Genomic DNA, 22,053 nt, shown 5'->3' with positions numbered 1-22,053 from the left:
ACGTTGAACGCCTCCGCCTGTAGCATTTTGTTTTTTCCTTCTTCATTGCAGAATGTCACGGCCCAAACATGATTCATCTGATATGTCCCGAGGGCAACCACTTCCGGCAGCAATGACAGACGCTCAAGAGCGTCACGAAAGTTTTCAACACGGTATGGCCTGGCTTGGACGTCGCCATGCAAAAAAAACAGTATGCAAAACGCTCGAACCTGTTGGCAAATGCGGCAAAATCAGCTGGTAGTCCTCGTTCGGTTTGATCGTACTCCTGATACCGCGGCCCGGCTGGGCCGCTAAATCCGCTCCTTGGGAGCCCATGATACACACGTCCGTCACGCTCGGTGGCCGGAAGTCGAATCCTGAGCTACGGCGATGGCTGTCAAATCTTCTGCTTTCGGGGGTATTTATGTTTACAAGTAACCTAACCTTGAGAGTGTTCATCAGCGCCACCCACGTTCATAAGCGGCAGACGTAGAACAGGTACAGGAAAACTTGGTCTCGAGACGTCACTACACTCAAATACGAATACACCTACATCGAGGTATAAATGAAGTAAACTGCCCTCTAGCGCACATCCTTTTCTAAAAGGGTGTTCGCTAGAGGACAGTTTACTCCATTTATACTCCTTTGTGGTTAGAGCGTAGGAAAGAGCAACATAAGTCACACATTTCCTACCGATCGCCGTGATAGAAAGTGGCACCAGCTAATGCAGTGGCACATCGCTTAACCGCCGAGCCATTAGGCCAGGAGTGAATGAGTACTTGCAGAGATCTATGAATTCTACATATATGGGCATTCAGCCAGTAAAGTCTTTAAGGAGGAGCTTAAGCGTCCCCTGTTTTGGCACGTGTGCTTGGCTCAACCCTTCCACTTTTTTTCTATCTTCAGGCAACAGCCATTATCCTGTGCAAAGGAACTACGGTTTTCGGGTGTGACAAGCAGGCACCAAGAATTTGAAGCCTCTCTGCTGCTTAATTATGCACCTTATGTACGAGACAAGTAAGGGAAACGATGGTGATAACCAGTTTATGAGCAAATTTAATGGTTAAAATACTGCTCAAAAATGAGGAGAACAGTTGGCTCTAGAACAACACTAACAGTTTTGTGCGCGGAACCATCTTTGGTTGTTTTGACGCCGCAGCACCTCATGTAAGATGAAAGAGTTAGAAGGGCCATTTTGTTAGGTTGAGTCAATGAGTAAATACTCCCTTATTACAAATCTACTCCACCTTGGGGGATTCCCCTAAACATTTGATCAACACTGCTCCCACTTCGAGTTATTGATCAATTCGCTCTCGCCCTACCATAAGCTTGCCGTCCCGGTTAGCTGAATTGGTAGAGCGCCTGCTCCGGTGTAGCGGTGGTCCCGGGTTCGAACCCCGGACCAGGGCGAATTTTTCTTTAACTACGAAGTTTCTGAGAAAGCTGTATAGCTTTCCTTTGTAGCCGTACGGCTGCGCTCGGGTGGACGGCAATGAGTAATTACTCCCTTATTAGGTTGAGTTCAGTTCAAGCACTCTTAATCTTGTGTCACTTGGCACCAACACGCTCGGACCCGGCCGGTCCAACGTTCATAATTGAATACTGTCGGCTGTCGTGCTGAAGCTCACTTCGTTTCTCTCTTTATCTTTTTTTAACTCATTCCACTCCCTTGATTCTATTTGACTCACCTGGGAATTTATGCTCAGCCCTCCAAGTAATCGTCTACATTTCATTTTCTCGGACAGAATTTGGCTCCTGTTGAATAGATTCCTTATGACTCCTGATTCCTGGCTGGTCCCTCGGTGGACGTATTTTCCACTAACGTATGGAAGCGTTGCAACAACAGCGATACTAGAGCGCCAAGTTACATGAAGAAAAAAAAACGTCTCCTTAATGCCACTGCTCTCCAGGGTGACAAGCTTCAGCAGGAACAACACATAGAGGACAGGAGCCATGGTTGAAGATTAGGGCGTGGTCGTGCAGAAAACCCTATTCACTATGCAGATAACCCCAGTGAACTTGGAGGCTGCAAAACAAGCAGTTTTCTTTTCCTTTAAACTCCTGTGGTCTCCAGTTATTACAATGCGCTGAAAAGACAGATTATGGTAGGCAGATGTGCATCCCACGCATTCCCGTGTATGTCTAAATCCGGATGTTATATAACAACCTCTTCGCAAGCGCATGGCAGGTACGTCAGTATTTCTTCTTTGCTTAGCATTTTCAGTGAAACCCTAGAGTCCCGGATGTTATGAGGCACTTTTCTACAAGCGCTGTAGCGGAAGCTGGCTTCTAGTTGTTGGCTGAAACGCCATAGGATTTTATTTTTTATTTACACACGCGCACTCAACTGTCTTTGCGTGGGTTTTTTTTTTCTAAGCGCAGTGAAGGATCAAAAGGGGTTTTACGCAGCGGCCTTCCTCGCGTTCATTTCGCCGTGTTCCATAATTATGACAAGGACATGAAGAGAAGCAGTTGCTACTGCCCACGTGGGGCATGGCGGAGGTGTGTTGGTGTTTGAGCCTAATTTTGTTTCTTGGGTGCGGTGAACAACCAACGGGGAGAGTCAAAGGGCAGCCTGCATCCGGGACATGTTTGCCATCTGCGTTGCTGCGCTAGAGCTTACCACGAATGGAGCATTTTTGAGCCAGCTCGTATCAACATTATTCCGCATCAGTGGCACGAACAGTAGACCACGGTGGCGTAAGGGGAAAAAATATGCATGCAGCAGTCGTGCTGTTTGTACATGTCCCACGTGTGGCATTCAGCAACACTCAGCGTGATTAGCAGAGATAGCCTTCCAAATCACATTTTTCTACATCCCTTAGCGACACGCACGGAGGTGAAAATTGCTTTTAAAAATTATTTTAAGTCGAAAAACAACGCACACTGAATGATTTTTCTGGAATCATGTTTTGCTGCTAAACTTCAGAAAAGGGCACATGTAAAAATTAAAAAAACATGTGCTTAATATTGTTACGTATTGGTGAACGTAGTTCTGCAGTCATGAAGACATGAAAACGCTTTTAAACAAAACTTGTTACACGGCTTACTCGCGCCCAAAATGAATTGAATGACTCGGTGGCAGCGTTGGCAAGAATCGTGCTCGGCGGTCGAGCGCCGGCATCACCTCTGCTCTTTGCCGCGCTAAATTTAAATGTGCCTAAGAGCATTGAGATAATAAAGGACCGAAAGCAGCTACAGTCACCTCTGACATTATAGAAGCAGTTGTGGTGGCTGCGATCAGTCGAGATAAACTGGTTGCATCTCGCGCCCCAAAATCATAAAACCGTGCGGCCGGTATTCACTGTGAACAAACAAAATCACAAAGCTTCGGGGCGTTGCTCCCCTCTCCCAGAAACATCGGGTCGATGCCTAACAGAAAGGAAGGTGTGCAAAAATAAACAGAAGAGTAGAGTAAAGACTGAGAATGAAACACGAACTGTAAATTATAATGCCTCGGGAGCACAACATGCGCAACTTCTTAGCGTGAACGGCGCCGCTGAGATAGTGCAATTCCATTGAGGACGACCTCGTAGTTGTCCCATTCGACGAAGAATCTTGTACAGGCCAATGCAGCACCGCAAAAGCTTTTCACTCAGTCCGCGGTGGCCGATAGGCGGTCGGTTCCAGACACGCTCACCTTGCTTGTATTCCGTGAGAAGTCGGTGTAGATCGTAGAGTAGGGCATCGGTTACCTGTCGGCTCTTGATAAGCAGCCGGGTAGGTTAACGGGCTCCTTCTGCGCTCTAAAGGGTGGCTGCGTTGTCGAAGTCTTCGTCGGTGATAATTGCGAGCATAGCGTCGAGCGTTGTGCATATCTTCTTGCCGTGATCGAGCCTAAACGGTGTGATCTGGGTGGCTGCATGCAAAGAAGGCGTATAGAAGGATCGACGTACGCAAAAATTGCGAGCTGTCAAGTATAGGTTTGCTGAGACGCTCGATAAGTCCGTTGGTGCTCGGATGGCATGTAATAATTCGCCGGGGGCTTAAGTGCCTGTGGTTCAGAATAGCTTCGGTAAACTGGGCAATAAATGCTATTACCCTATTCATGATGAGATCTGGGGCGTCATGGCACAAAATGACATTCTGTATGAATTATTTTGCGACTCGTAGTACCACTTAATAGGGCTCTTGTTTCGGCATAACGGGTCAAGTAGTCGGGTCGATGATCCACGCGTTGCTCGAAGTTTATATTGGTAAGAGGCCGACGGAATCCATTCCTATATTCTGAAATAGCTTGTTCGGTGGTGGTATGCCCACAAGTTAAGCGGGGACCCTGCTGGCAAAGTGCCTCACGAAGATGCAGTTTTGCAAACAGGCAGAGAAAGAGGCACGCTTGATTGCTGCTGGGGATGAGGAAGTCTTGCCTTCTAGATACTGGATGAGACGCTCTAGGTCGATGCCCGAGCGTTGGTATTGCGCGTAGCCGTTGCCGCTTTTCTGTATCATAAAGGCGCCCTCATCCTCCTCATCCCGCGGCTTAGCAGCAGGGGCTCTATATAGGCAATCCGCACTGGACGCTTGCGTCTAGATTTGCAGAGAACAGTGTTGTCGAACTGCTGGAGGCGCAGGCTCCATCGAGAGAAGCGGCCGCAGGGGTCTTTCAAACTGTAAAGCTAGCACAGTGTGTGGTGATCGCTGACCCCCTAGGATGGTCGTTCGCACAGGCACAGGAGGAATTTCGACGCAGCCCAGACCATGGCAGCGCATTCTTTCTTGGTTGCCGCATACTTAGCGCCGGCCGTCTACAGGGAACGGCTAGCATATGCGATTACATTCCCGGTACAGAGCGCCACATCAAACAGCAGGAGGTGTACAAGATGCTCGCCAGAGATCATCGAGCCCTCGTCGAGCCCTTGGGCCTCGCCCGTCATCCTGGATAAAAAGAACGATGAGATCTGGCCCTTCTGCATTGATTACCGGTACCTCAACCGTATAATAAACCCCGTCAACGCTTCCGGTGTCCGCCCGCAGCCTGCTAAATTTCAAGCAGTCCAAGATTTTCTTCTACAACGGTCATCGAACGATGTGCGTAGCTTTTGTCGGTCTTTGCTTTTATCTCAGAAAACTCATCACAGATTTTGCCGCCATCGCTCGTCCTCTTACGAAGCTTCTTAGAACACTTCTTTTAGTTAGGGCCCCACCCAGGGGAACGCATTTTCTTCTCTCATACGCTTGCTAACCACTCTGCACATATTAACTCATTTCGACACATAGGCTCCCACTGAAGTTCGCACCATTGATGTGGATACGGGATTGGGGCCGTGCTCGCCCAGCGTCACGAAGGTCATGATCGCGTCATTGCTTACCCCAGCTGTCTACTAACAACCGCCAAGAGAAATTACTGAATTACTGACCTCGAGTGCTTCACTTTTTTCTGCTCGGTCGCCACATATTGGGCCTACCTTTTTGGCCGTTCTTTCTCAGTTGTCATGGACCACCGGGCTCTTTGCTGGCTTTCATCCCGAAAAGACCCCATCGGAGGCCTTTGTTGCTGGGGGCTGCCCCGCGAAGTATATTCGTCAGTGCGTCAGTGCGTCTCCACGAAGTCTCTAACAGCCTGTCTCACTGCCCTGTGGAGGCTCTTGATATTGATGAAAATGATACCGCGCCTTACCGCTTTGCTTTCTTTGATCTCCTTATTATCGCCAACGAACAGTGCCAAAATTCATGCTTCACTGATGGCATCAGCTCTGGAGACCTGGATCCGTTCCTGAAACTATATGTTCTTCAGAATGGAATTCTCTACTGTCGCAGCTTACAGCCTGATGGGCCTTCCGCTGCCACCCGTCATTCCCCAACAGCTACGATGCTCTGTTCTGGAAGAACTTTATAATCTCCCGCAGCCGGACACCTTGGTGAGTCCTGCACGTATGCTCCGGTCGGTGCCGCTTCTTTTGGCCCGGTTTATGTCATACCGTGAAGAGTTACGTAACCGCTTGTGATTTGTTTCAACGCAGGATGAGGCCCTCTGTTTCCTGTCGGTCCTCGGAAACCCACCGGTGTCCTTCTGGAAGATTTTAACGAGTATGCTTCGTCTTCTCGGTCCTTTTCCCGCATTCCTATTCCGCAACAAATAGATCGCCGTCGCAACTGACTATGCGGCTCGGTACTTCATTCCACATACTTTTCTGAGGAGCTGCGCAGCGGATGTCGCGAATTTTTTCTTGCAAAATAACATTCTTCAGCATGGCGCTATTTCCCGAATACTAGCCGACCACGGCAGCAATTTGCTGTGCAGAGCATTTGATGTCATATTCAGTTCATGTTCCACACAGCACTAGCTCGCAACAGTGTGTCTTCCGTGCAACAATGGACTTATCAAGCGGCTCAGCCGAACATTGACAGACATGTTATCCATGTCTCCGCACACCGCGCAGATTAGAACATCGCCTTACCTTATGTGATCTTTACATATAATTATTCACTGCATGACACAGCAGGCTATTCCCATTCCTGCCTTTTATTCGGTAGGCATGCCACCCTGCCCTTCGACACTCTCAGTCCCCACCATCACTCCACCGTTTACGCCCGTGACGCCATCGCTCAAGCCGCGCAGGCGACCCAAATAGGCCATATTCGGCTCCGAGCCTGTTAAGCGTCCCAGAAGTCCGCATACGGCCGCCGACACCATGAATTCGTCTACGAGCCGGAGTCACTCGGGCTTGTGGTCACCTTCTCATCGCTTCGGTCTCTCCTCGATGCTTTGTTCCCGCTGCAGTGGCCTCTACAGTGTGGTGCAAAGACCCACGTGGACTGTGAAATCCCTTCCCATGCGTCCTTGTAGTCGTACAATCGCCCCGTCACCGACATGGTCCATGTACCCCGCCTTAAACCCTATCACGCCGCTCAGACGTCGTCACCCTAACACTTTGATGGCACTTCTGCGGCCGACGGTCATAAGAAAGCCCACTAAGCCATCTAAGAGTATATACCTATTCCACGAGTCGAAGGTGGACGAAGACGATGGCGAAGATCTCTCTCCGCGCTCTGCGCTGCTCGAAGTTATCTCGTCTGCCGTAATCTCTGTTTCTCCAAATTCCTGCAAATAAACCCAACACAACAAACAACAAACAAATTCCTGCAAATATATTCTTCCTGCTAAGCTTGCTCACGAGGGTCGTTGCTTGGGCTTCCGAATCAGTCTTGAGGGGCATAAAATAACTGTATAACTGCAGATAAGGAGATCCACCGAATGCACTGTAATAATGAAGACTGTCCTGTTGTCAGGAAGACAGTGAGGACACTTCCAAAGGAAATTCTTTACGTAGCTGATTCGCTCCCACAAAAAACCCGAACAATTCAGCGGCAATGATAGCAGCAGGCAGGCAGACGGTTATCTAATGTAATCACCGCTACTCTCGGCTGCGCCGAATTTAAAGCTTTACTAGGAACCTCCGAGATAAAGTGCCAAAAGCAGCTACAGCAATCCCGCACATGGTTGAACCTGGTGTGTGTGACTGCGATCCTTCCAGATAAAACTTGTGTCTCTCGTTGAACCTAAATGATGAAGCTGTGCCTGCAGCTTCCTGCATAAGCAAACAGAAGTACAAAACTTCACGGCATTATATTTGTGCATATCATGCCTCATTTCTCATATTTTTTGCTAATACATGCACCACTTGCTTCCTAAACTCACTTTCAACGTTTCATTGTTTCATCAGAGCTGGCCGGGAATGAATTTATTCGATAAAAATGCATTTAACATCTTCACTTGCCCCTCACCCCGTCCGTGAATCTTCGCCCGTTTGTCCATCAACACCAGTACCTAAGATAACCAGACAAAAGTTTAATTATCAGTGGGAAACATGTGTGAGGCTTCAAGCTTTTCTATTGTTTCAGCAAAACATACGTGCACGTTTGTATGCGGCGTACGGTAGACATAAAGTGCCGATAATTAATTTTTATGAAACACTGCGGTCATATAGCGGTGAAAACATTTCGCTAAAGTGTACATGAATTATACAGAAAATGCTCAGTGCCATTCACGATGTTTACAATTGGTCACCACCACCTTTACTCAGTAATTGCATGTCGCATTTGTCAACTGCGTTGAGTAATGCCGCTGTGGCTAAGCGGTTGAGTAGTCGGCCGCAGGGTGTGACCCTACTCGAGTACTTTTAACGGTTTGGAGAGATGTACAGCCTGTCAAAAATCCTGTCTGCGGAGGCTAGCGGCGAGCTTGTGGCATCCGCTGGCAGACTTATCTACCCGTCATTTGCTGTTGCCTTTCGGTACTTAACACCTAGTGTGTAATCCAGCGTTTAACCGCTTTCATCACATCAAACGCCGCAAGCCTTCGCCACTCAAGCAAGAACGACATTTTAATGAGCATCTACCCGCCACGAGAGACGTAAAAACGGCGAGGGCGCTTAAGCTCCGATTGGGGCGGTCAATATGGGATAGCTTTTCACACAGTGTTAGGTCAACTATCATTAAACCTGCAAGATCCAGTTCCCTAGAGGTGTAAGTCATGTCTTCCATCCTTTTTTCGTGCGCGCCCCGGTTTCTTAACATGGAATTCATAAGGGTGGTCATCTTTGCACGTACATCGTGATCAAACACCTTGTTCCTGCTCCGAAACATCGTCATGCGAATATTACATTTTGTAATAGGCAGTAAAATGTTTTAGCTGCGCTAATTGGTAAATGTGCATTTAAAGGTAACTGGCCCAACAGACTGGAGGCGCGTGCACTGACAACTATATATGTTCCTGAAAGTTAACAGAGAATTTACACGTGAATCTAAATAAAATAACATATGCGCAGAAGACATGCGACACCGATATAACACTTTCGTCAGAGTTCACGTGTCATCCAGAAAGCGCATCCTGCAACTCAACCAGCTATACTGATGGCTGGCTGGCATAACCACTGGTTTCTTTGCTAATTCTTTTACTAATATTTCAAAGAGTTTTATATCAGTGATAAAAGAAGCAACACTTTTGGATGGGTAATTTTTCGTCCACAAGAAGTGATAACTTTTTGCGCTTTTTAAGAATAAAGTAATGCTTTGAGTCAGCGATCGTGTAATTCAATTCCTCTGCTACGCCCCATGTCTGTTAGCGCAGTACGCGCTACTTCAAATTTCAATAGGCTTGCGGCCGTCAGTACGTTGAATTTTGTCAGTGGCAAAAGAAACCCTTCTAGCTGCTATAGCAGGTCCCAAAGTGGTGTAAAGCGGTTTGCGAAGCGAGTTTACTAAATTACACAACTTCTGCCGTGTTTGCCGCAGCAGCATCGCTGAGATAAATTTTCCGTGCTCATACATCGCCATACTAGCGTTTGCAGCTGTACTAGACCCTGATTCACGGAAACTGTTTTATATCGCTAAACACGGCCACCGCGGTGGCTCAGTGGTTATGGTTCACGGCTGCTGACACGAAAGACGGGGGTTCGATCCCGGCCGCGGCGGCAGAATTTCTTTCAAGGAGAAATTCAGAGGCCCGTGTGCTGTGCGATGTCAGTGCACGTTAAAGAACCCCAGGTGGTCGAAATTTCCGGAGCCCTTCACTGCGGCGTCCCTCATAGCCTGAGTCGCGTTGGGACGTTAAACCTCATAAACCCATAAACCCATATCGCTCAACACAGCAAATGCGGATAAGATTGTCAACATCGCAGACCGGCTTGCAGCCCTGAAATCATTTTAGGAAGGTGTGAAGGCTGCACCGAACTAAGTACGCAACATCACACTGTCGCTTTTAAAGGATGCCGTCATGGCTCACTCTTCGCAATTCCATGGTCTTAATAAATAAGCAGGATGGCTGCTTGTACAGAGCTAGAACAGTGCACGTCAAAGCCTGCCTCCATGTTTAGTAGGCCTAATATGGATATTAACTATAGATATCTAATGAAGATTCGAGCTGTGCGCTGTGTCACATTGATGTGATATTTCCACGCTTGTGCTGAGGCGTAACACAGGCGTTTTAGTGCGAAAGCGCTACTTAACACGCTCCGAACCGAAGCTTATGTGAAGCCTCGTAGTAACTGGGGTAAGCTCAGGTGTGTTCTGAGCAGCGTCACACCATCTGTAGCCAATGGAAGGGTGATCTTCGGGGTCACCTCGACCAAACCTAGCATAGCAACAGCCCCTGTAGAAATCAAATAAATATTACCACCACCGTGTTTCTGACCCGCGGTGGTGCTAACCGATCAGCTTTGTTGAACACTGCACTAGAGCACTATGCTATCGCCGCAGCTGATCGCGCTTCGCGTTAAAATGCAACACACTCTCACGCTGTGCTTTCCACATGGTCGTTTTCATCAACTAAGAATATTGTCTCCAGACGTGTTGATGGCCGAGGAAAGCAAAACTATAAGTCAGGCGGGTTAAACATGCTTTCGCACGTCTACTCGATTCAACTACGTTAAAACCCTACAGGGTCACAAGAGGCTTCAGGAGCATCGACAACGTCGCTGCCACTGCAGACTCAAGCGTGGCAGAGTAGTGTGATTCGTCAGCATTGCAGTGTTTCTAAGCGTAAAAGGAGGCTCTGATCGGGCAGTATCATATATGGGTTCCTTCGCTCAGCCTCGCACTTCTGAGTAATACCTCCATGGCAAGTCGGTTTTCATTTCAACGACTTAGAATAGGGGCAGAAAGCAGCCCGTCATACTGCATGCAGTGCACAAAGAGGCGTTTGCCAACATCTCCAGAACAATTCTGGCAATTCTGGAAAAGGGAATGCTCCTGCATTTGACATCTCTCTTTAGCGTTACTATATAATTCTCTTCCTGATGATTTATTCGTCAGGGGCTCAAGGGCAGCTTGATCAGACGGGGCCGTGGCTAACCTGTTTTCTTGTCTGTGCGAGGCAGGGTGGTAGACCCATTTCCTCGCGCAGTTCATCCGAAGCTCATTTATTGTCCGGGAAGAAACTAATACAAAAATAATGAGAAGGAATGCCGCCACTGCAGATTAGTTATAGAGCGTGTAAGAGACCAGAAAGTGTAAAAGCAGCATTAAAAAGTATAATAGCAACTAGGCTACATCCTAATTAAAATATTCGATGCGAACCGTTATTGGTCAAAAATTTAACCAGAAGGTGGTCTCTGCTGAGTTGTGACGCTTCCTTCATTCTCAAAGCTGCGCAGCCTTCGTAGGACGAACCTCTCCAGAGTTGGAGTTCAAGGTACGCGCTCTTCGCCAAAATTCGGGCAACTATTAAGCTGCGCCTTAAGGGTATGGCGATAGTCGTAATGGTTGCGATCAGTTGATGGGGCGCTCTGCATATCACTGCCCATTCATTGTTTTACATCAAGACACACAAGGCCTATTTTTAATTAAGCAAAGCTAACGAGCTTCCTTCAGTGGTAGATTAGAGGTATGGTGCTCCTGGTTTACGACATAAGGGGCAGACGTTCTAGTCCCTGCTCGACCGTTTTTGTTTTGAGCGCAGTTTCTTATCCTTCTTCAGAGGCAGTATGTAATGATGATGGAATGACGTCAACAACCTTTAGACCGATGAACAATTGTGTACCGACGTCATCACTGTTGTACTGTGTGATCATTGTAGGAAGGTTGTATTATCCGAGCGAGGTCATATGGTTTTGAAGTCGGCCGTTTCTACCAATTCTAATTTTTTCAACATGAAAACGCCAACTACGGCCCTTTCTCCGTTGAACAGAACTCCTTATGCTGTCGCCTTAATAAGCGCGTTCTTATTAAGGCGACAGCATAAGGAGTTCTGTTCAACGGAGAAAGGGCCGTAGTTGGCGTTTGCATGTTGAAAAAATTAGAATTGGTAGAAACGACCGTGCCTGCGCGTGCGTTTGTATGCCTGCGCGTGCCTGCGCGTGCGTTTGTATGTGCGTGTCTGTGACTTTTGTAACGCTCCAAGTGGCGAAGCTGACGGGGGTTGTTCCACTCCTGGAGAATGGCGGCGTGTAGAAGGCAGTACAACCAGCGCCCCCTAAGTGAATGCAATGTATCAGAACAACTTCCGGGCGCTCTCCCAGCCTGGAAAATGCCCCTAAGGGATCCCACCAAAGCGTGCACAGGATATGACACCTTAAGTGCCTGGAGGATGCCGAACTCACCGTCGGAGTGCCCTTCAGCCATGTGAAAGATATCGCAGATCTGTCCACAGTGCGGGCAGCGCCCATCTAAGTTGGGATCAAAGTATTTGACTACGGCAGAACAAAGAGTTCCAGCCTGCAGGTGCCGCAGAGTTCGCTCCTCCGCCTTACTCAGCCCCTTGGCAGGTGCCGGGTAGAGGCGGTGGCTGTCGCAGTAATAGATTAAGATTTCGCAGCAGCGGGCTGATGTGCTTCTGAGCCTGGGGAGCAAGGATGAGGAACCCGGTCTATAAACACTAGGGAAGCCGCATCAGCGGCCTCATTGCCTCGAAGACCGTGGTGCCCAGGAGCCCAGATTATGTTTGTCTGAGTTAGGTCAGGGGCAGCTCTTCTAGGAATTTGGGAGGCAGGAGGTTATAATTACACTGCAAGATAGTGTTCAGAGACCAGACGGGAGCCTGTGATAACTGTTCTCGATTTTGAATCCTCGGGAGCGACTGCTACCCCTCCCCTACCCGAGAGTACATTGGAATCTCAAAGGGCTCTACATTGGAATCTCAAAGGGCTCTAGTAAAGCGTGCGCTATAAGGGGCATCTTCGTGCGGCATCCAGGACTAAGGATACCGACCATGTTGCGAGGTCTTCTGGCCCCAGAATTCTTTTTCTGAGCAATAAAATTATTTTCACCACCCCCACCCTCCTACCATCAGCGAAATTCTACTGACCACTATTTCACTAAGGCACAGGGTGGGCCTCAAAAAACGGCTCTCGTCGTAAAAGAAGAATGTGACACCAGATGAGCTGTAACGAAATGTGAAATGAAAGAATTAGGGGATAAACCAGGCTACGGCTTAGTCAGAAGATTCGGCTAGAGCGGTCTTTGGTGGAAGATGTAACGCGGAATGGGTGGCTGCTTAGCGCTCGCACTTCCTACATGGTCCCTGCTGCACGGCATTTGTAGAATGAAGCTCGTCCTGGACGGTATTTGAACCTCCTCCCCTTTCGGCGAAGAAGCCGTGGTCTTAGTGGTTGTGTGCCTGGGGCGTGAGCACGTGCGTGTGCGTGAAGAGAACATTGGTTACCACACCTGTATTCAAAGGAGGTAAAAAAAATACAGATCATGGGCAATTAAGCGATGAAGCTTTCCACCTCATAAAAGATTAACGTACACTGAAACAGCTATACGCAACTGCTACACTAATTAAACATCAAAGCGGGTGCTTCCCATAAGATGTTATGAAATTGGTAAACATGGGTTTGTGAGTCAGAAGAGCACTCTTTTGAGCATAGCATTGTCCGCATTGTACCCCTTCATTATGCAAGTAAGCCGCGCCAACTTTTAGGCTGGTTAGCTATAATGAAATGTGTAACTTTTTAACTCTGGCTTTGGTATCCTTTTTTATTGAGAGCTGTGTAGGCCACCGTAAACAGTAGCAATATCACTTTTAAACATTTTCGAAAACGCAGTTACTGTCGGCGCTGTGAGCCAACAAATTTTTCGACATCACGCCTATATACCTGCGCCTTCGAAAACCTTGCACGCAAAGCAACGCCCCCAAGTCTACGTAACTTGTCGAAATAGATAAAATGTCTTAGGCCAAAGCACCGAGAGTACCGAAATTTGAAAAGCTTATATGCGTACCACTTAGACTGGGCTACATGCCTCTCAACAAGCAAGATGCCTAACAGTAACAGTTAAAATATTAGCCAATATTAGTTAACTAGCTTACCAGTCAGCTCATGTAATCTGTATTCAGATGCGGTAAAGCGCTTACTATGCTATGCAGAAAAATGCGCTCGTCTAACTGAAAAACTGTTTAAAAAAAACGAGATCTTAGGTGAAACACCCCACATACCGCCAGTGCAAAAGAAGGTGCGTGCGATCAAAAAAGTCATCAGTAGAAAAACAGCGCGAACAGCTTCATTACAGGAAAGCGCCCAACTTATCCAAACAAATATATGTGAACTATTTTTAGTTATCTTATTTGCTGTCATTGAGAATCTTCAGAAAATGTTCGGATTGTTCACAAAATGGACAAAAGTTTTTAACATTTAGGAACCTTAACGACTTGAGCTTGGTCGCTGCGCTGCATAAATTTATTGCGTGCGCGATGAGGAGGCTCATGTTTGTTATCAATATTTTGCACCTGTATAACCCTTTGTCGTTTACGTGGTAAATTTTCAACACACTTATCATCCTTTTGTTTTCGAAGTAAGCCGTATGAGCACCAAAGTGAGAACTTTAATGAGCTATGCTAGCATTTACTGTAAAGCGAATGCATATTTTGTTTCTCTACTGTAGTAGATCCCTAGAAAACATATACACAGTCAAAGTGTAAGGGATAGAATTATTTTGTTCGATAATAAAGACATCTCCGTTATATTAAATCCTGATATAGCAGAGCCCTGGATAGGACAGTGGATTAGCATGGCGCATTATTTGCAGTGCCAGCGCCTGTGCTACCAAATGAATCGAACTGCGCTCTTGTGCTGCGCTTCAAGACACCCGAAACGCATCGACTGGCACCAGCACAACCCTCGTAATTCTGAAGGTTTGTTTTTTCAAACTTGAATCTTATATTTCACCGTCAGAAAATTTTTACTTGTCCTGCATTTCAACTGTTTCGCTGAGAATCTGGAAGTATTCTTCTCCCGTTAAAGAAGGACAAAGAAAAAGGCGAAGAGATTTCAGTTAATAGCTATAGCTATATTTCTAAAGCCATCAGCTTATGCAAGATGGATGCCGCAGTGAACGTTTTCAGGGTAGACGACTGCCCAATGCATTTTTCTCTCCTAAGAACAAAACACGAGATTCAAAATTCTGTTGAGGCATTTTCAATATCCAAACTACATGTTTTAGAACAAACCGAAAATTAATATGCATTGTGTTACATTTTATAGTCACAATTACTTTTTTATTCCGATAGCCTTCTTTGTTTTAACGCAAGAGCGTTGAGGGCCCCATATCGCTGAAAAGCCGGCGCCGTTGTTCGCGTCATTGGCCGTCAGCGAAAAATTCACGAAAGATCCCCAGAGGAGCGACGTAAGTGGGGACCTTGTTTCGCCTTGAGAACTTTCCCATCGAATCATGAGGAAATTACGTAACGCAGTAGGCAAATTAATGAGTGATCAGGTCAGCTGGCTTGGGACGAGCAGCCTGGGTCTCACAATCAACCCGTTGTCGGCACCTGCCATTGCAGGGCAGTGGCGCGTCGCTTAACCACTGCACCATTGCGCCAGGAGGGACATGGTTGTTCCGAACAATCTGTGAATGTAAAGTACAGAATGGCCAATTCTGCATATATACGCATCAGGCCTTTAATGTTATCCTGTCATGAACTTAAGATGTCCCCTTCAGTTTTTGCTCATGTTCGTTGAATTTATTCTCCATTCGACAATGCATGCTTGCGTGCTCCATCTAGAGAGCGGTGCCTGTACGTTTTGAGCACGCAAACTGTAGCACTGTAATTCAAGTGAGTTAACTGTGTTATTGAGGAACTTGACTGTGAAGCGCCACATGTGGAGCCTGTGTAACAATAGCATGAAGCGAGAGATTTTCGTTGTTATTTCCCTTCCATACACGTGCGCTGCTTTTACATCTGCTGCGCTGTGAAAACGTTGATACTACTCGTTTGAACCAACTCCATTCACGGCCGGCCTCATTGCAGGAATGAGCACCGCGAAACATTCCCCGGATACAGGTACTACCGTCGCTTCTAGAAATGTGTCCTTGAAGCCACGACAGCGAAGATAATTGGCTCAAACGGCGAAATACCCACGCCAAGCACCTCATCGGGCTCACCGAATGCTCTTGTTCATGGCATTCCCATGATCATTGCGGAACCAAACAAATCCATAAAGAGATACACCACTGCACCTGACACATTTTCATCCTTCACTGCATTAGAAAAAAAGCGAACTCTACAGAAGGAAATCTTCACACGTGGATGCGAAAAATGCAGAGTTATACGGGGCATTAATCAACAGGTCATTATCAGAGGCTTAAGGACGCATTGATGATTATTGCTACTGCTCGAGGTTCCAATTTTGGCCTGATGAAAAATCGCTTACTAACACCTGGAGTCCATGAGTCCAAAGAAAGCGCTGACCTAAATGCAAATATTCCTGAATGCACATCCGTAGCGGTGGAAAAAATTCCGAAGACCACGATTCATGACCTTGATACTAAAAACAAGAAAACGTTCTTTAAAGCATTGGAATCAGCCATAAGAAAAAAGAAAATTTTGGATAGCTGGAGACAAAGTAAATTAAATTTGATTTATAAAGTCATTTCCTATATTGTACAAGGTCGTTTCCTTCAGGCTGGCAATGCAGGCGGTTAAATTACAAATGTAGACATGGATAGAAAGTAGTCAGGTACTCGGAAGACTTAAGAATGGGTTCAGGTGTGGTGCTCGCATAGATGACAGCCTGCTTGGTCTTAACTAATGCACAGAAATAGCAAGGGCGGAAGGCCGACCTCTTCGACTGTTTATTGTTCGACTGTTTATTGCCCCACTCTGCTGCTGTATACACTGTAAGGGGGCGGAGGATTTTTCAAGCCGCAAATGTACGGCTTTTCCCTCCGCCTCCTTCCACTTCTTTGTGGAGAATAAAACTTGTATGTATGTATGTATGTATGTATGTATGTATGTATGTATGTATGTATGTATGTATGTATGTATGTATGTATGTATGTATGTATGTATGTATGTATGTATGTATGTATGTATGTATGTATGTATGTATGTATGTATGTATGTATGTATGTATGTATGTATGTATGTATGTATGTATGTATGTATGTATGTATGTATGTATGTATGTATGTATGTATGTATGTATGTATGTATGTATGTATGTATGTATGTATGTATGTATGTATGTATGTATGTATGTATGTATGTATGTATGTATGTATGTATGTATGTATGTATGTATGTATGTATGTATGTATGTATGTATGTATGTATGTATGTATGTATGTATGTATGTATGTATGTATGTATGTATGTATGTATGTATGTATGTATGTATGTATGTATGTATGTATGTATGTATGTATGTATGTATGTATGTATGTATGTATGTATGTATGTATGTATGTATGTATGTATGTATGTATGTATGTATGTATGTATGTATGTATGTATGTATGTATGTATGTATGTATGTATGTATGTATGTATGTATGTATGTATGTATGTATGTATGTATGTATGTATGTATGTATGTATGTATGTATGTATGTATGTATGTATGTATGTATGTATGTATGTATGTATGTATGTATATTTACTATTCCTAGACATGAGCAGTGTATACGGCAATTTTAGCAGGGAACTCGTGTGAAACATTGTGAAAGATACAGGTATCGTTCATGACATAATTGATTTCGTAGAACAAATATACCGAGATAATAGAGCTGAAATTGTACGGGAAGAGATCAGATGTAGACAACCGCTGCTGACCTCGCTTTATATGAGGAATATAAAAAAAAAACTACAAGACAGTAATCTATGTTATAATCTGGCGCACAGATAAGACGAAAAGTTCGTAGAACAGCGGCTAATCGGTTCAATGTACGCGGGTGTGTTGCAATGTTAGGCTTTCCTTCGAGAATGCGGTTTTGTGCCCAGGACGAGAACCTCAGTTGAAACTAGAGAGAAGTCAGAGAGCTGTTGGAAGATTAGAACTAGGTGCACACGACAAAACCAGCAACGATGCAGTACATTATGCTTAATACGCTTATGCTCATTATGCTTATTATTACGTATAATTATGCTTAATAAAGAAGACAGGAGCACGTTTAAAGGACGGAGCTCCGTTATGTCAGCGTCCTTCTATCTTCTGTGTTCGCGCTGTAAACTGTAGAGCACAATAACTATCATGCATAACCAACAAGGGCTGTCCTCTCTCTCTTAGGAGGCCTACAGGGGGATATGGGCTGGGCATTGTTCTAACCGCGGGAAGCTCAGGATAAAATATTGTTTGTAGAACGTCTGAGGAAACTGGACAATAGCAGATGGTCAGGTAATGTATTTAAATATTTATACACAAAGAGTGCTGACTCAGAGTGGCAGAAAAAGACTGGCAAATTAACAGTAAATATGCAGGACGCAATCAATCAATCAATCAATTTTATTTCCTTAAAGACCCCTTTTTAGGGGCATTACATAAGGGGCGGGTACAACGTTTGGTGAGACAAAGTAATCATGCGTTATGATGATGACAAAAAGCTGTTAGCTCTGCGTGCAAAGTTCGCTGGGCAGGTTATTGTTGCAATGTCAGCGGGAAGGCCATTCCAGTCCGCGGCGGTGCGTGAAAAAAATGAAGCTGCGAAGGTGACTGTGCGTGCACGTGGACGGCTGATCTGGAGTTGATGGAGAGTGCGGTGAGATATGCGTGCCGGAGGAACCATGTAGGGTGCAGTTCGTAGATGGCTGTAAAATAACTTTGGAGAACTAACGAGGATAGAGAACTAAAGGATGGAGAACTAACGAGCTTTGAGCAACAGGTAGAAATCTCTTGACGTACCGATGTCTTTCGAGTCAGCAGCCGAGGACCACAACCACTGAGCCACTGTGGCTTCCTAACCAAGAAAATTACACATGTTCAGAGTGTGGTAAATATGTAAAAGCAATTGAACATATTATACCCGAATGTGATGGTATCCATCCGTACGTCGATGCGTGCACAGACACCTTTTCAGATGCTCTTGGATTTAGAGATCAGTAAGATCATGTGAATGAATCTGCAGTGGAACTTCGGAAAGGCGATTGAAAGATTTTTGGCTAAAAAGCAGAGAGGTAAGATAAGGTTAGAACTGCAGGATGGAATACTGTATTCAAAGGAAATGGCGAAAGCACAGACTGATTTATTAGGGCGTTACAGAAAGGCTGTGCATGGTGGCAACTGTCTCCACCCTGTTTCAAAGGGGACGCTCGCTCACCCACAAACACACACACGCACGCACGCACGCACGCACGCACGCCCGCCCGCCCGCACGCCCGCACACACGCCCGCACACACGCCCGCACGCACGCACGCACACGCACGAAAACACACACACACACAAACACATCGTGATTGTTGAGGTAAGCACTCCTTGATGAAGACCACTAGTGAACAAATAAGATGTATTTTTCAGTATAGTGGTATATTCATTAGGCTAAAACGAGCTCGACAGACAAAAATGAGCAGAAAAATCGAGAAACCGCCCTCACAGGTGCTCCAGGAATGGCTCATACTTGCAAGAGAAGCGTCTTTCCTTCCGAATGTTGATGCTTTAGAAAATAAGATTGAGGACCGTTGCACCACGTGCATATTAGTCAGTTATAGATGTCGTATACATTGCTGTAATAATTCAATATTTTGAAACATATAGACGTAGGATCTGTTTTTAATAACGGCAATCTGAAATTCCATTTTCCAGCCCTATGAAAAGAGTTAACATTTCTGGTGTGCTTGCACGAATTTTCATCGATTCGCTTCCTGGCACATACCGCACTGTGAACGTAATTCTTAAGCCATGTTTCAATCGGACTGGCATCTACAATGATGTCATCCTTAGTTTACATGCGATATCATTATGAGGGCCTTGAAGGTGAAAACTCTCCCTCGGCTGCGGCGGGGTCGGCATCTTTATGAAGCCTCGATCTGCTAAGTATGGCAGGCAGACGCAGGGAAATCTCTCTCTCCACTTGCAGAAAAGAGGAGTTAGAGGCCAGATTAAGACTCACCAAGCAACAATTAAAATTGCTTAAATACATGAATAAAAGAAGCGATTACAAACTGAAATGAAGTAAGCATAGAATCTGAATTGGAGTAGAACAGAACTAGTATAGAATCAGAATGAGAAAAGCAGCGGAACGGGAGTAGAATCTGAGTTGGAACAGGTCTGGTGAGCGAAAGTAAATGCAATCACAATTGGACTAGAGTTAGGATTGGAATATATCGGTAAGCGAAAGAAAGATGGTAGCTCATTTCCTCCGCATCACTCGAAGTGGTCGCCCTAAATATTTTTATCTGTTATTTTTTGGCTGTTTTACTTAAGTAGCAGCAAAAATTTTGTAAATGGTTTAGGGGGTTCTAGCGTCCCAAAGCGACTAAGGCTATGAGGGACGCCGCAGTGAAGGGCTCCGGAAATTTCGCAAGGCGGAAATTTGGGCAAGTTGTTAAGTGTTCATAATTTTGTTCACAGCGCAACAACAACGGGACAGAAGACGAAAGAGTGACACAAACAAGAGCTTGTTTTTGTCACTCTTTCGTCTTCTGTCCCGTTGTTGTTGCGCTTTGAACAAAATCCGGAAATTTCGACCACCTGGGGTTGTTTAACGTGCATTGACATCGCACAGCACACGGGCCTCTAGAATATCGCCTCCATCGAAATTCGACCGCCGCGGCCGGGATCGCACCCGCGTATTTCGGGTCCGCTGCCGAGCGCCATAACCACTGAGCCACCGCGGCGGCAAAAAAAAAGTTGTAAATAGGAAGTGATTGCAGGAGAGAACCTGTGGCAAAAGTAACACCTCGTCTCCTTGGCTATGCTAACTTGTTCGTTAAGAATCAATCTTTCACATCGCGGCTTCTGTACCTTGTGGGCTCGTTCATTTTCAGAAGATCGCGTGTTAGGTCTGCATTCTCTAGAAATCAAATACTTATATTCGAACAGTGGTAATACACCTTCTTGACTGGAGCAAATATAACAACATAAAACTTCACTGCATTCACCAATACTGACTAGTAACTAAAGGGACAATAATCGGGAATACTATGTGAGGCTGTACTGATAGGGTAGGGCCACCTGATAACAAATATGACAGTTTTACTGAAAGCAATGTTTTTATAAAAGCAGAAAATTCCAAAAAAATTGAGGTACACGGGGGCCGCTGGCGTATTAATAATGTTATGTCACCGTATTGATGGCAAATCACCATAGAAATACGGGGAAGCAGCGCGGCGAGTGTAGCCGAGAGCGCGAAGGATCTCGTAATTAGAACAGCGCAAAACAGACGATGGAGAGACATAAAGGTTAGTCGCAAATACGAACTCTGAAGCTTTCACCTCGATTCTGTGCACCCAGGCAGCGTGTAGCCGCTGTGAACGACAAGTTCAAAACTTCAAGCTCTAAACGGCATTCTCACTTTTTTGCGCATGCTACGTGACAAGTGAAGAGGTTTCGTTCGTGCTTCAGCCGTCAAAAAAGCTATTCTGTGCATGCTGCCCGCATTATGAAATTGTAATGTGTTTGTTTGCTTATTTTAGCATGCCCTCATGGAGATACGCGCATTGATGCACAGCGTCAATGTCTGAAACGCTACCGAAACACGTGGTGTTACATGTTTCGAGTGTAGCGGATAGCCGATTGTATTTTAGACGTGATGAAAAATACCTCAGAAGTACTACATGCACCGTGAACTCTTATTTGGCGCATTCAGAGAACCGTTTCTAAGCGCGGGTCATCAAGCACGCAGTACGTGAGACGCCGGCACGCAACCAAGGTGTTTATGCCAGAAAACGTTCAACCGGCTCATGCAAGTGCGTCAAAATTATGCGAGCATTCATTGCGACACCTACAGCTGGCAGGCGGCGGACTGCCACTGGGCGCAACGTACCCTGCTTTGTTTGTGCTTACAACGCATAGGAAGCAATTAGGAACCCACAAATCACAATGACCGCCATAGGGTTAACTACAAGGGTTTTCTGCGATCATACTTAGTGCGTAGTTAGTCAACAAGCAAGCGATAATCGGCAGCTCAGTGCAGCGTTTGATGTGTAAGGCACTTGGACTCTTTCATGGAGATGTGATGTTAAATGAATACATTAGGGCCTGAGAGCTGCTGGCAGGCTCTTGAGGACCCCTCGAAGCATGCGTGTACACTTCACGACTGCACAAAACAGCAAAGGATTTCTGCTCGCGATATCGTCACCAATGTGTCTGAGCGCCAGAGCGCGATTACCAGTTTGTTCAGCAGTCCTCAGCTATCCTCGACAACTTCCCGTAGCTGCTTTTCGAACCAAAGGAGCCTATTTACACAGTACGCACGCACTGCGA

Source organism: Amblyomma mixtum, chromosome 4, assembly GCF_055824585.1.
Source record: "Amblyomma mixtum isolate Tamu chromosome 4, ASM5582458v1, whole genome shotgun sequence".
Classification (NCBI taxonomy): Eukaryota; Metazoa; Arthropoda; class Arachnida; order Ixodida; family Ixodidae; genus Amblyomma; species Amblyomma mixtum.
This window is presented reverse-complemented; position numbering follows the sequence as displayed.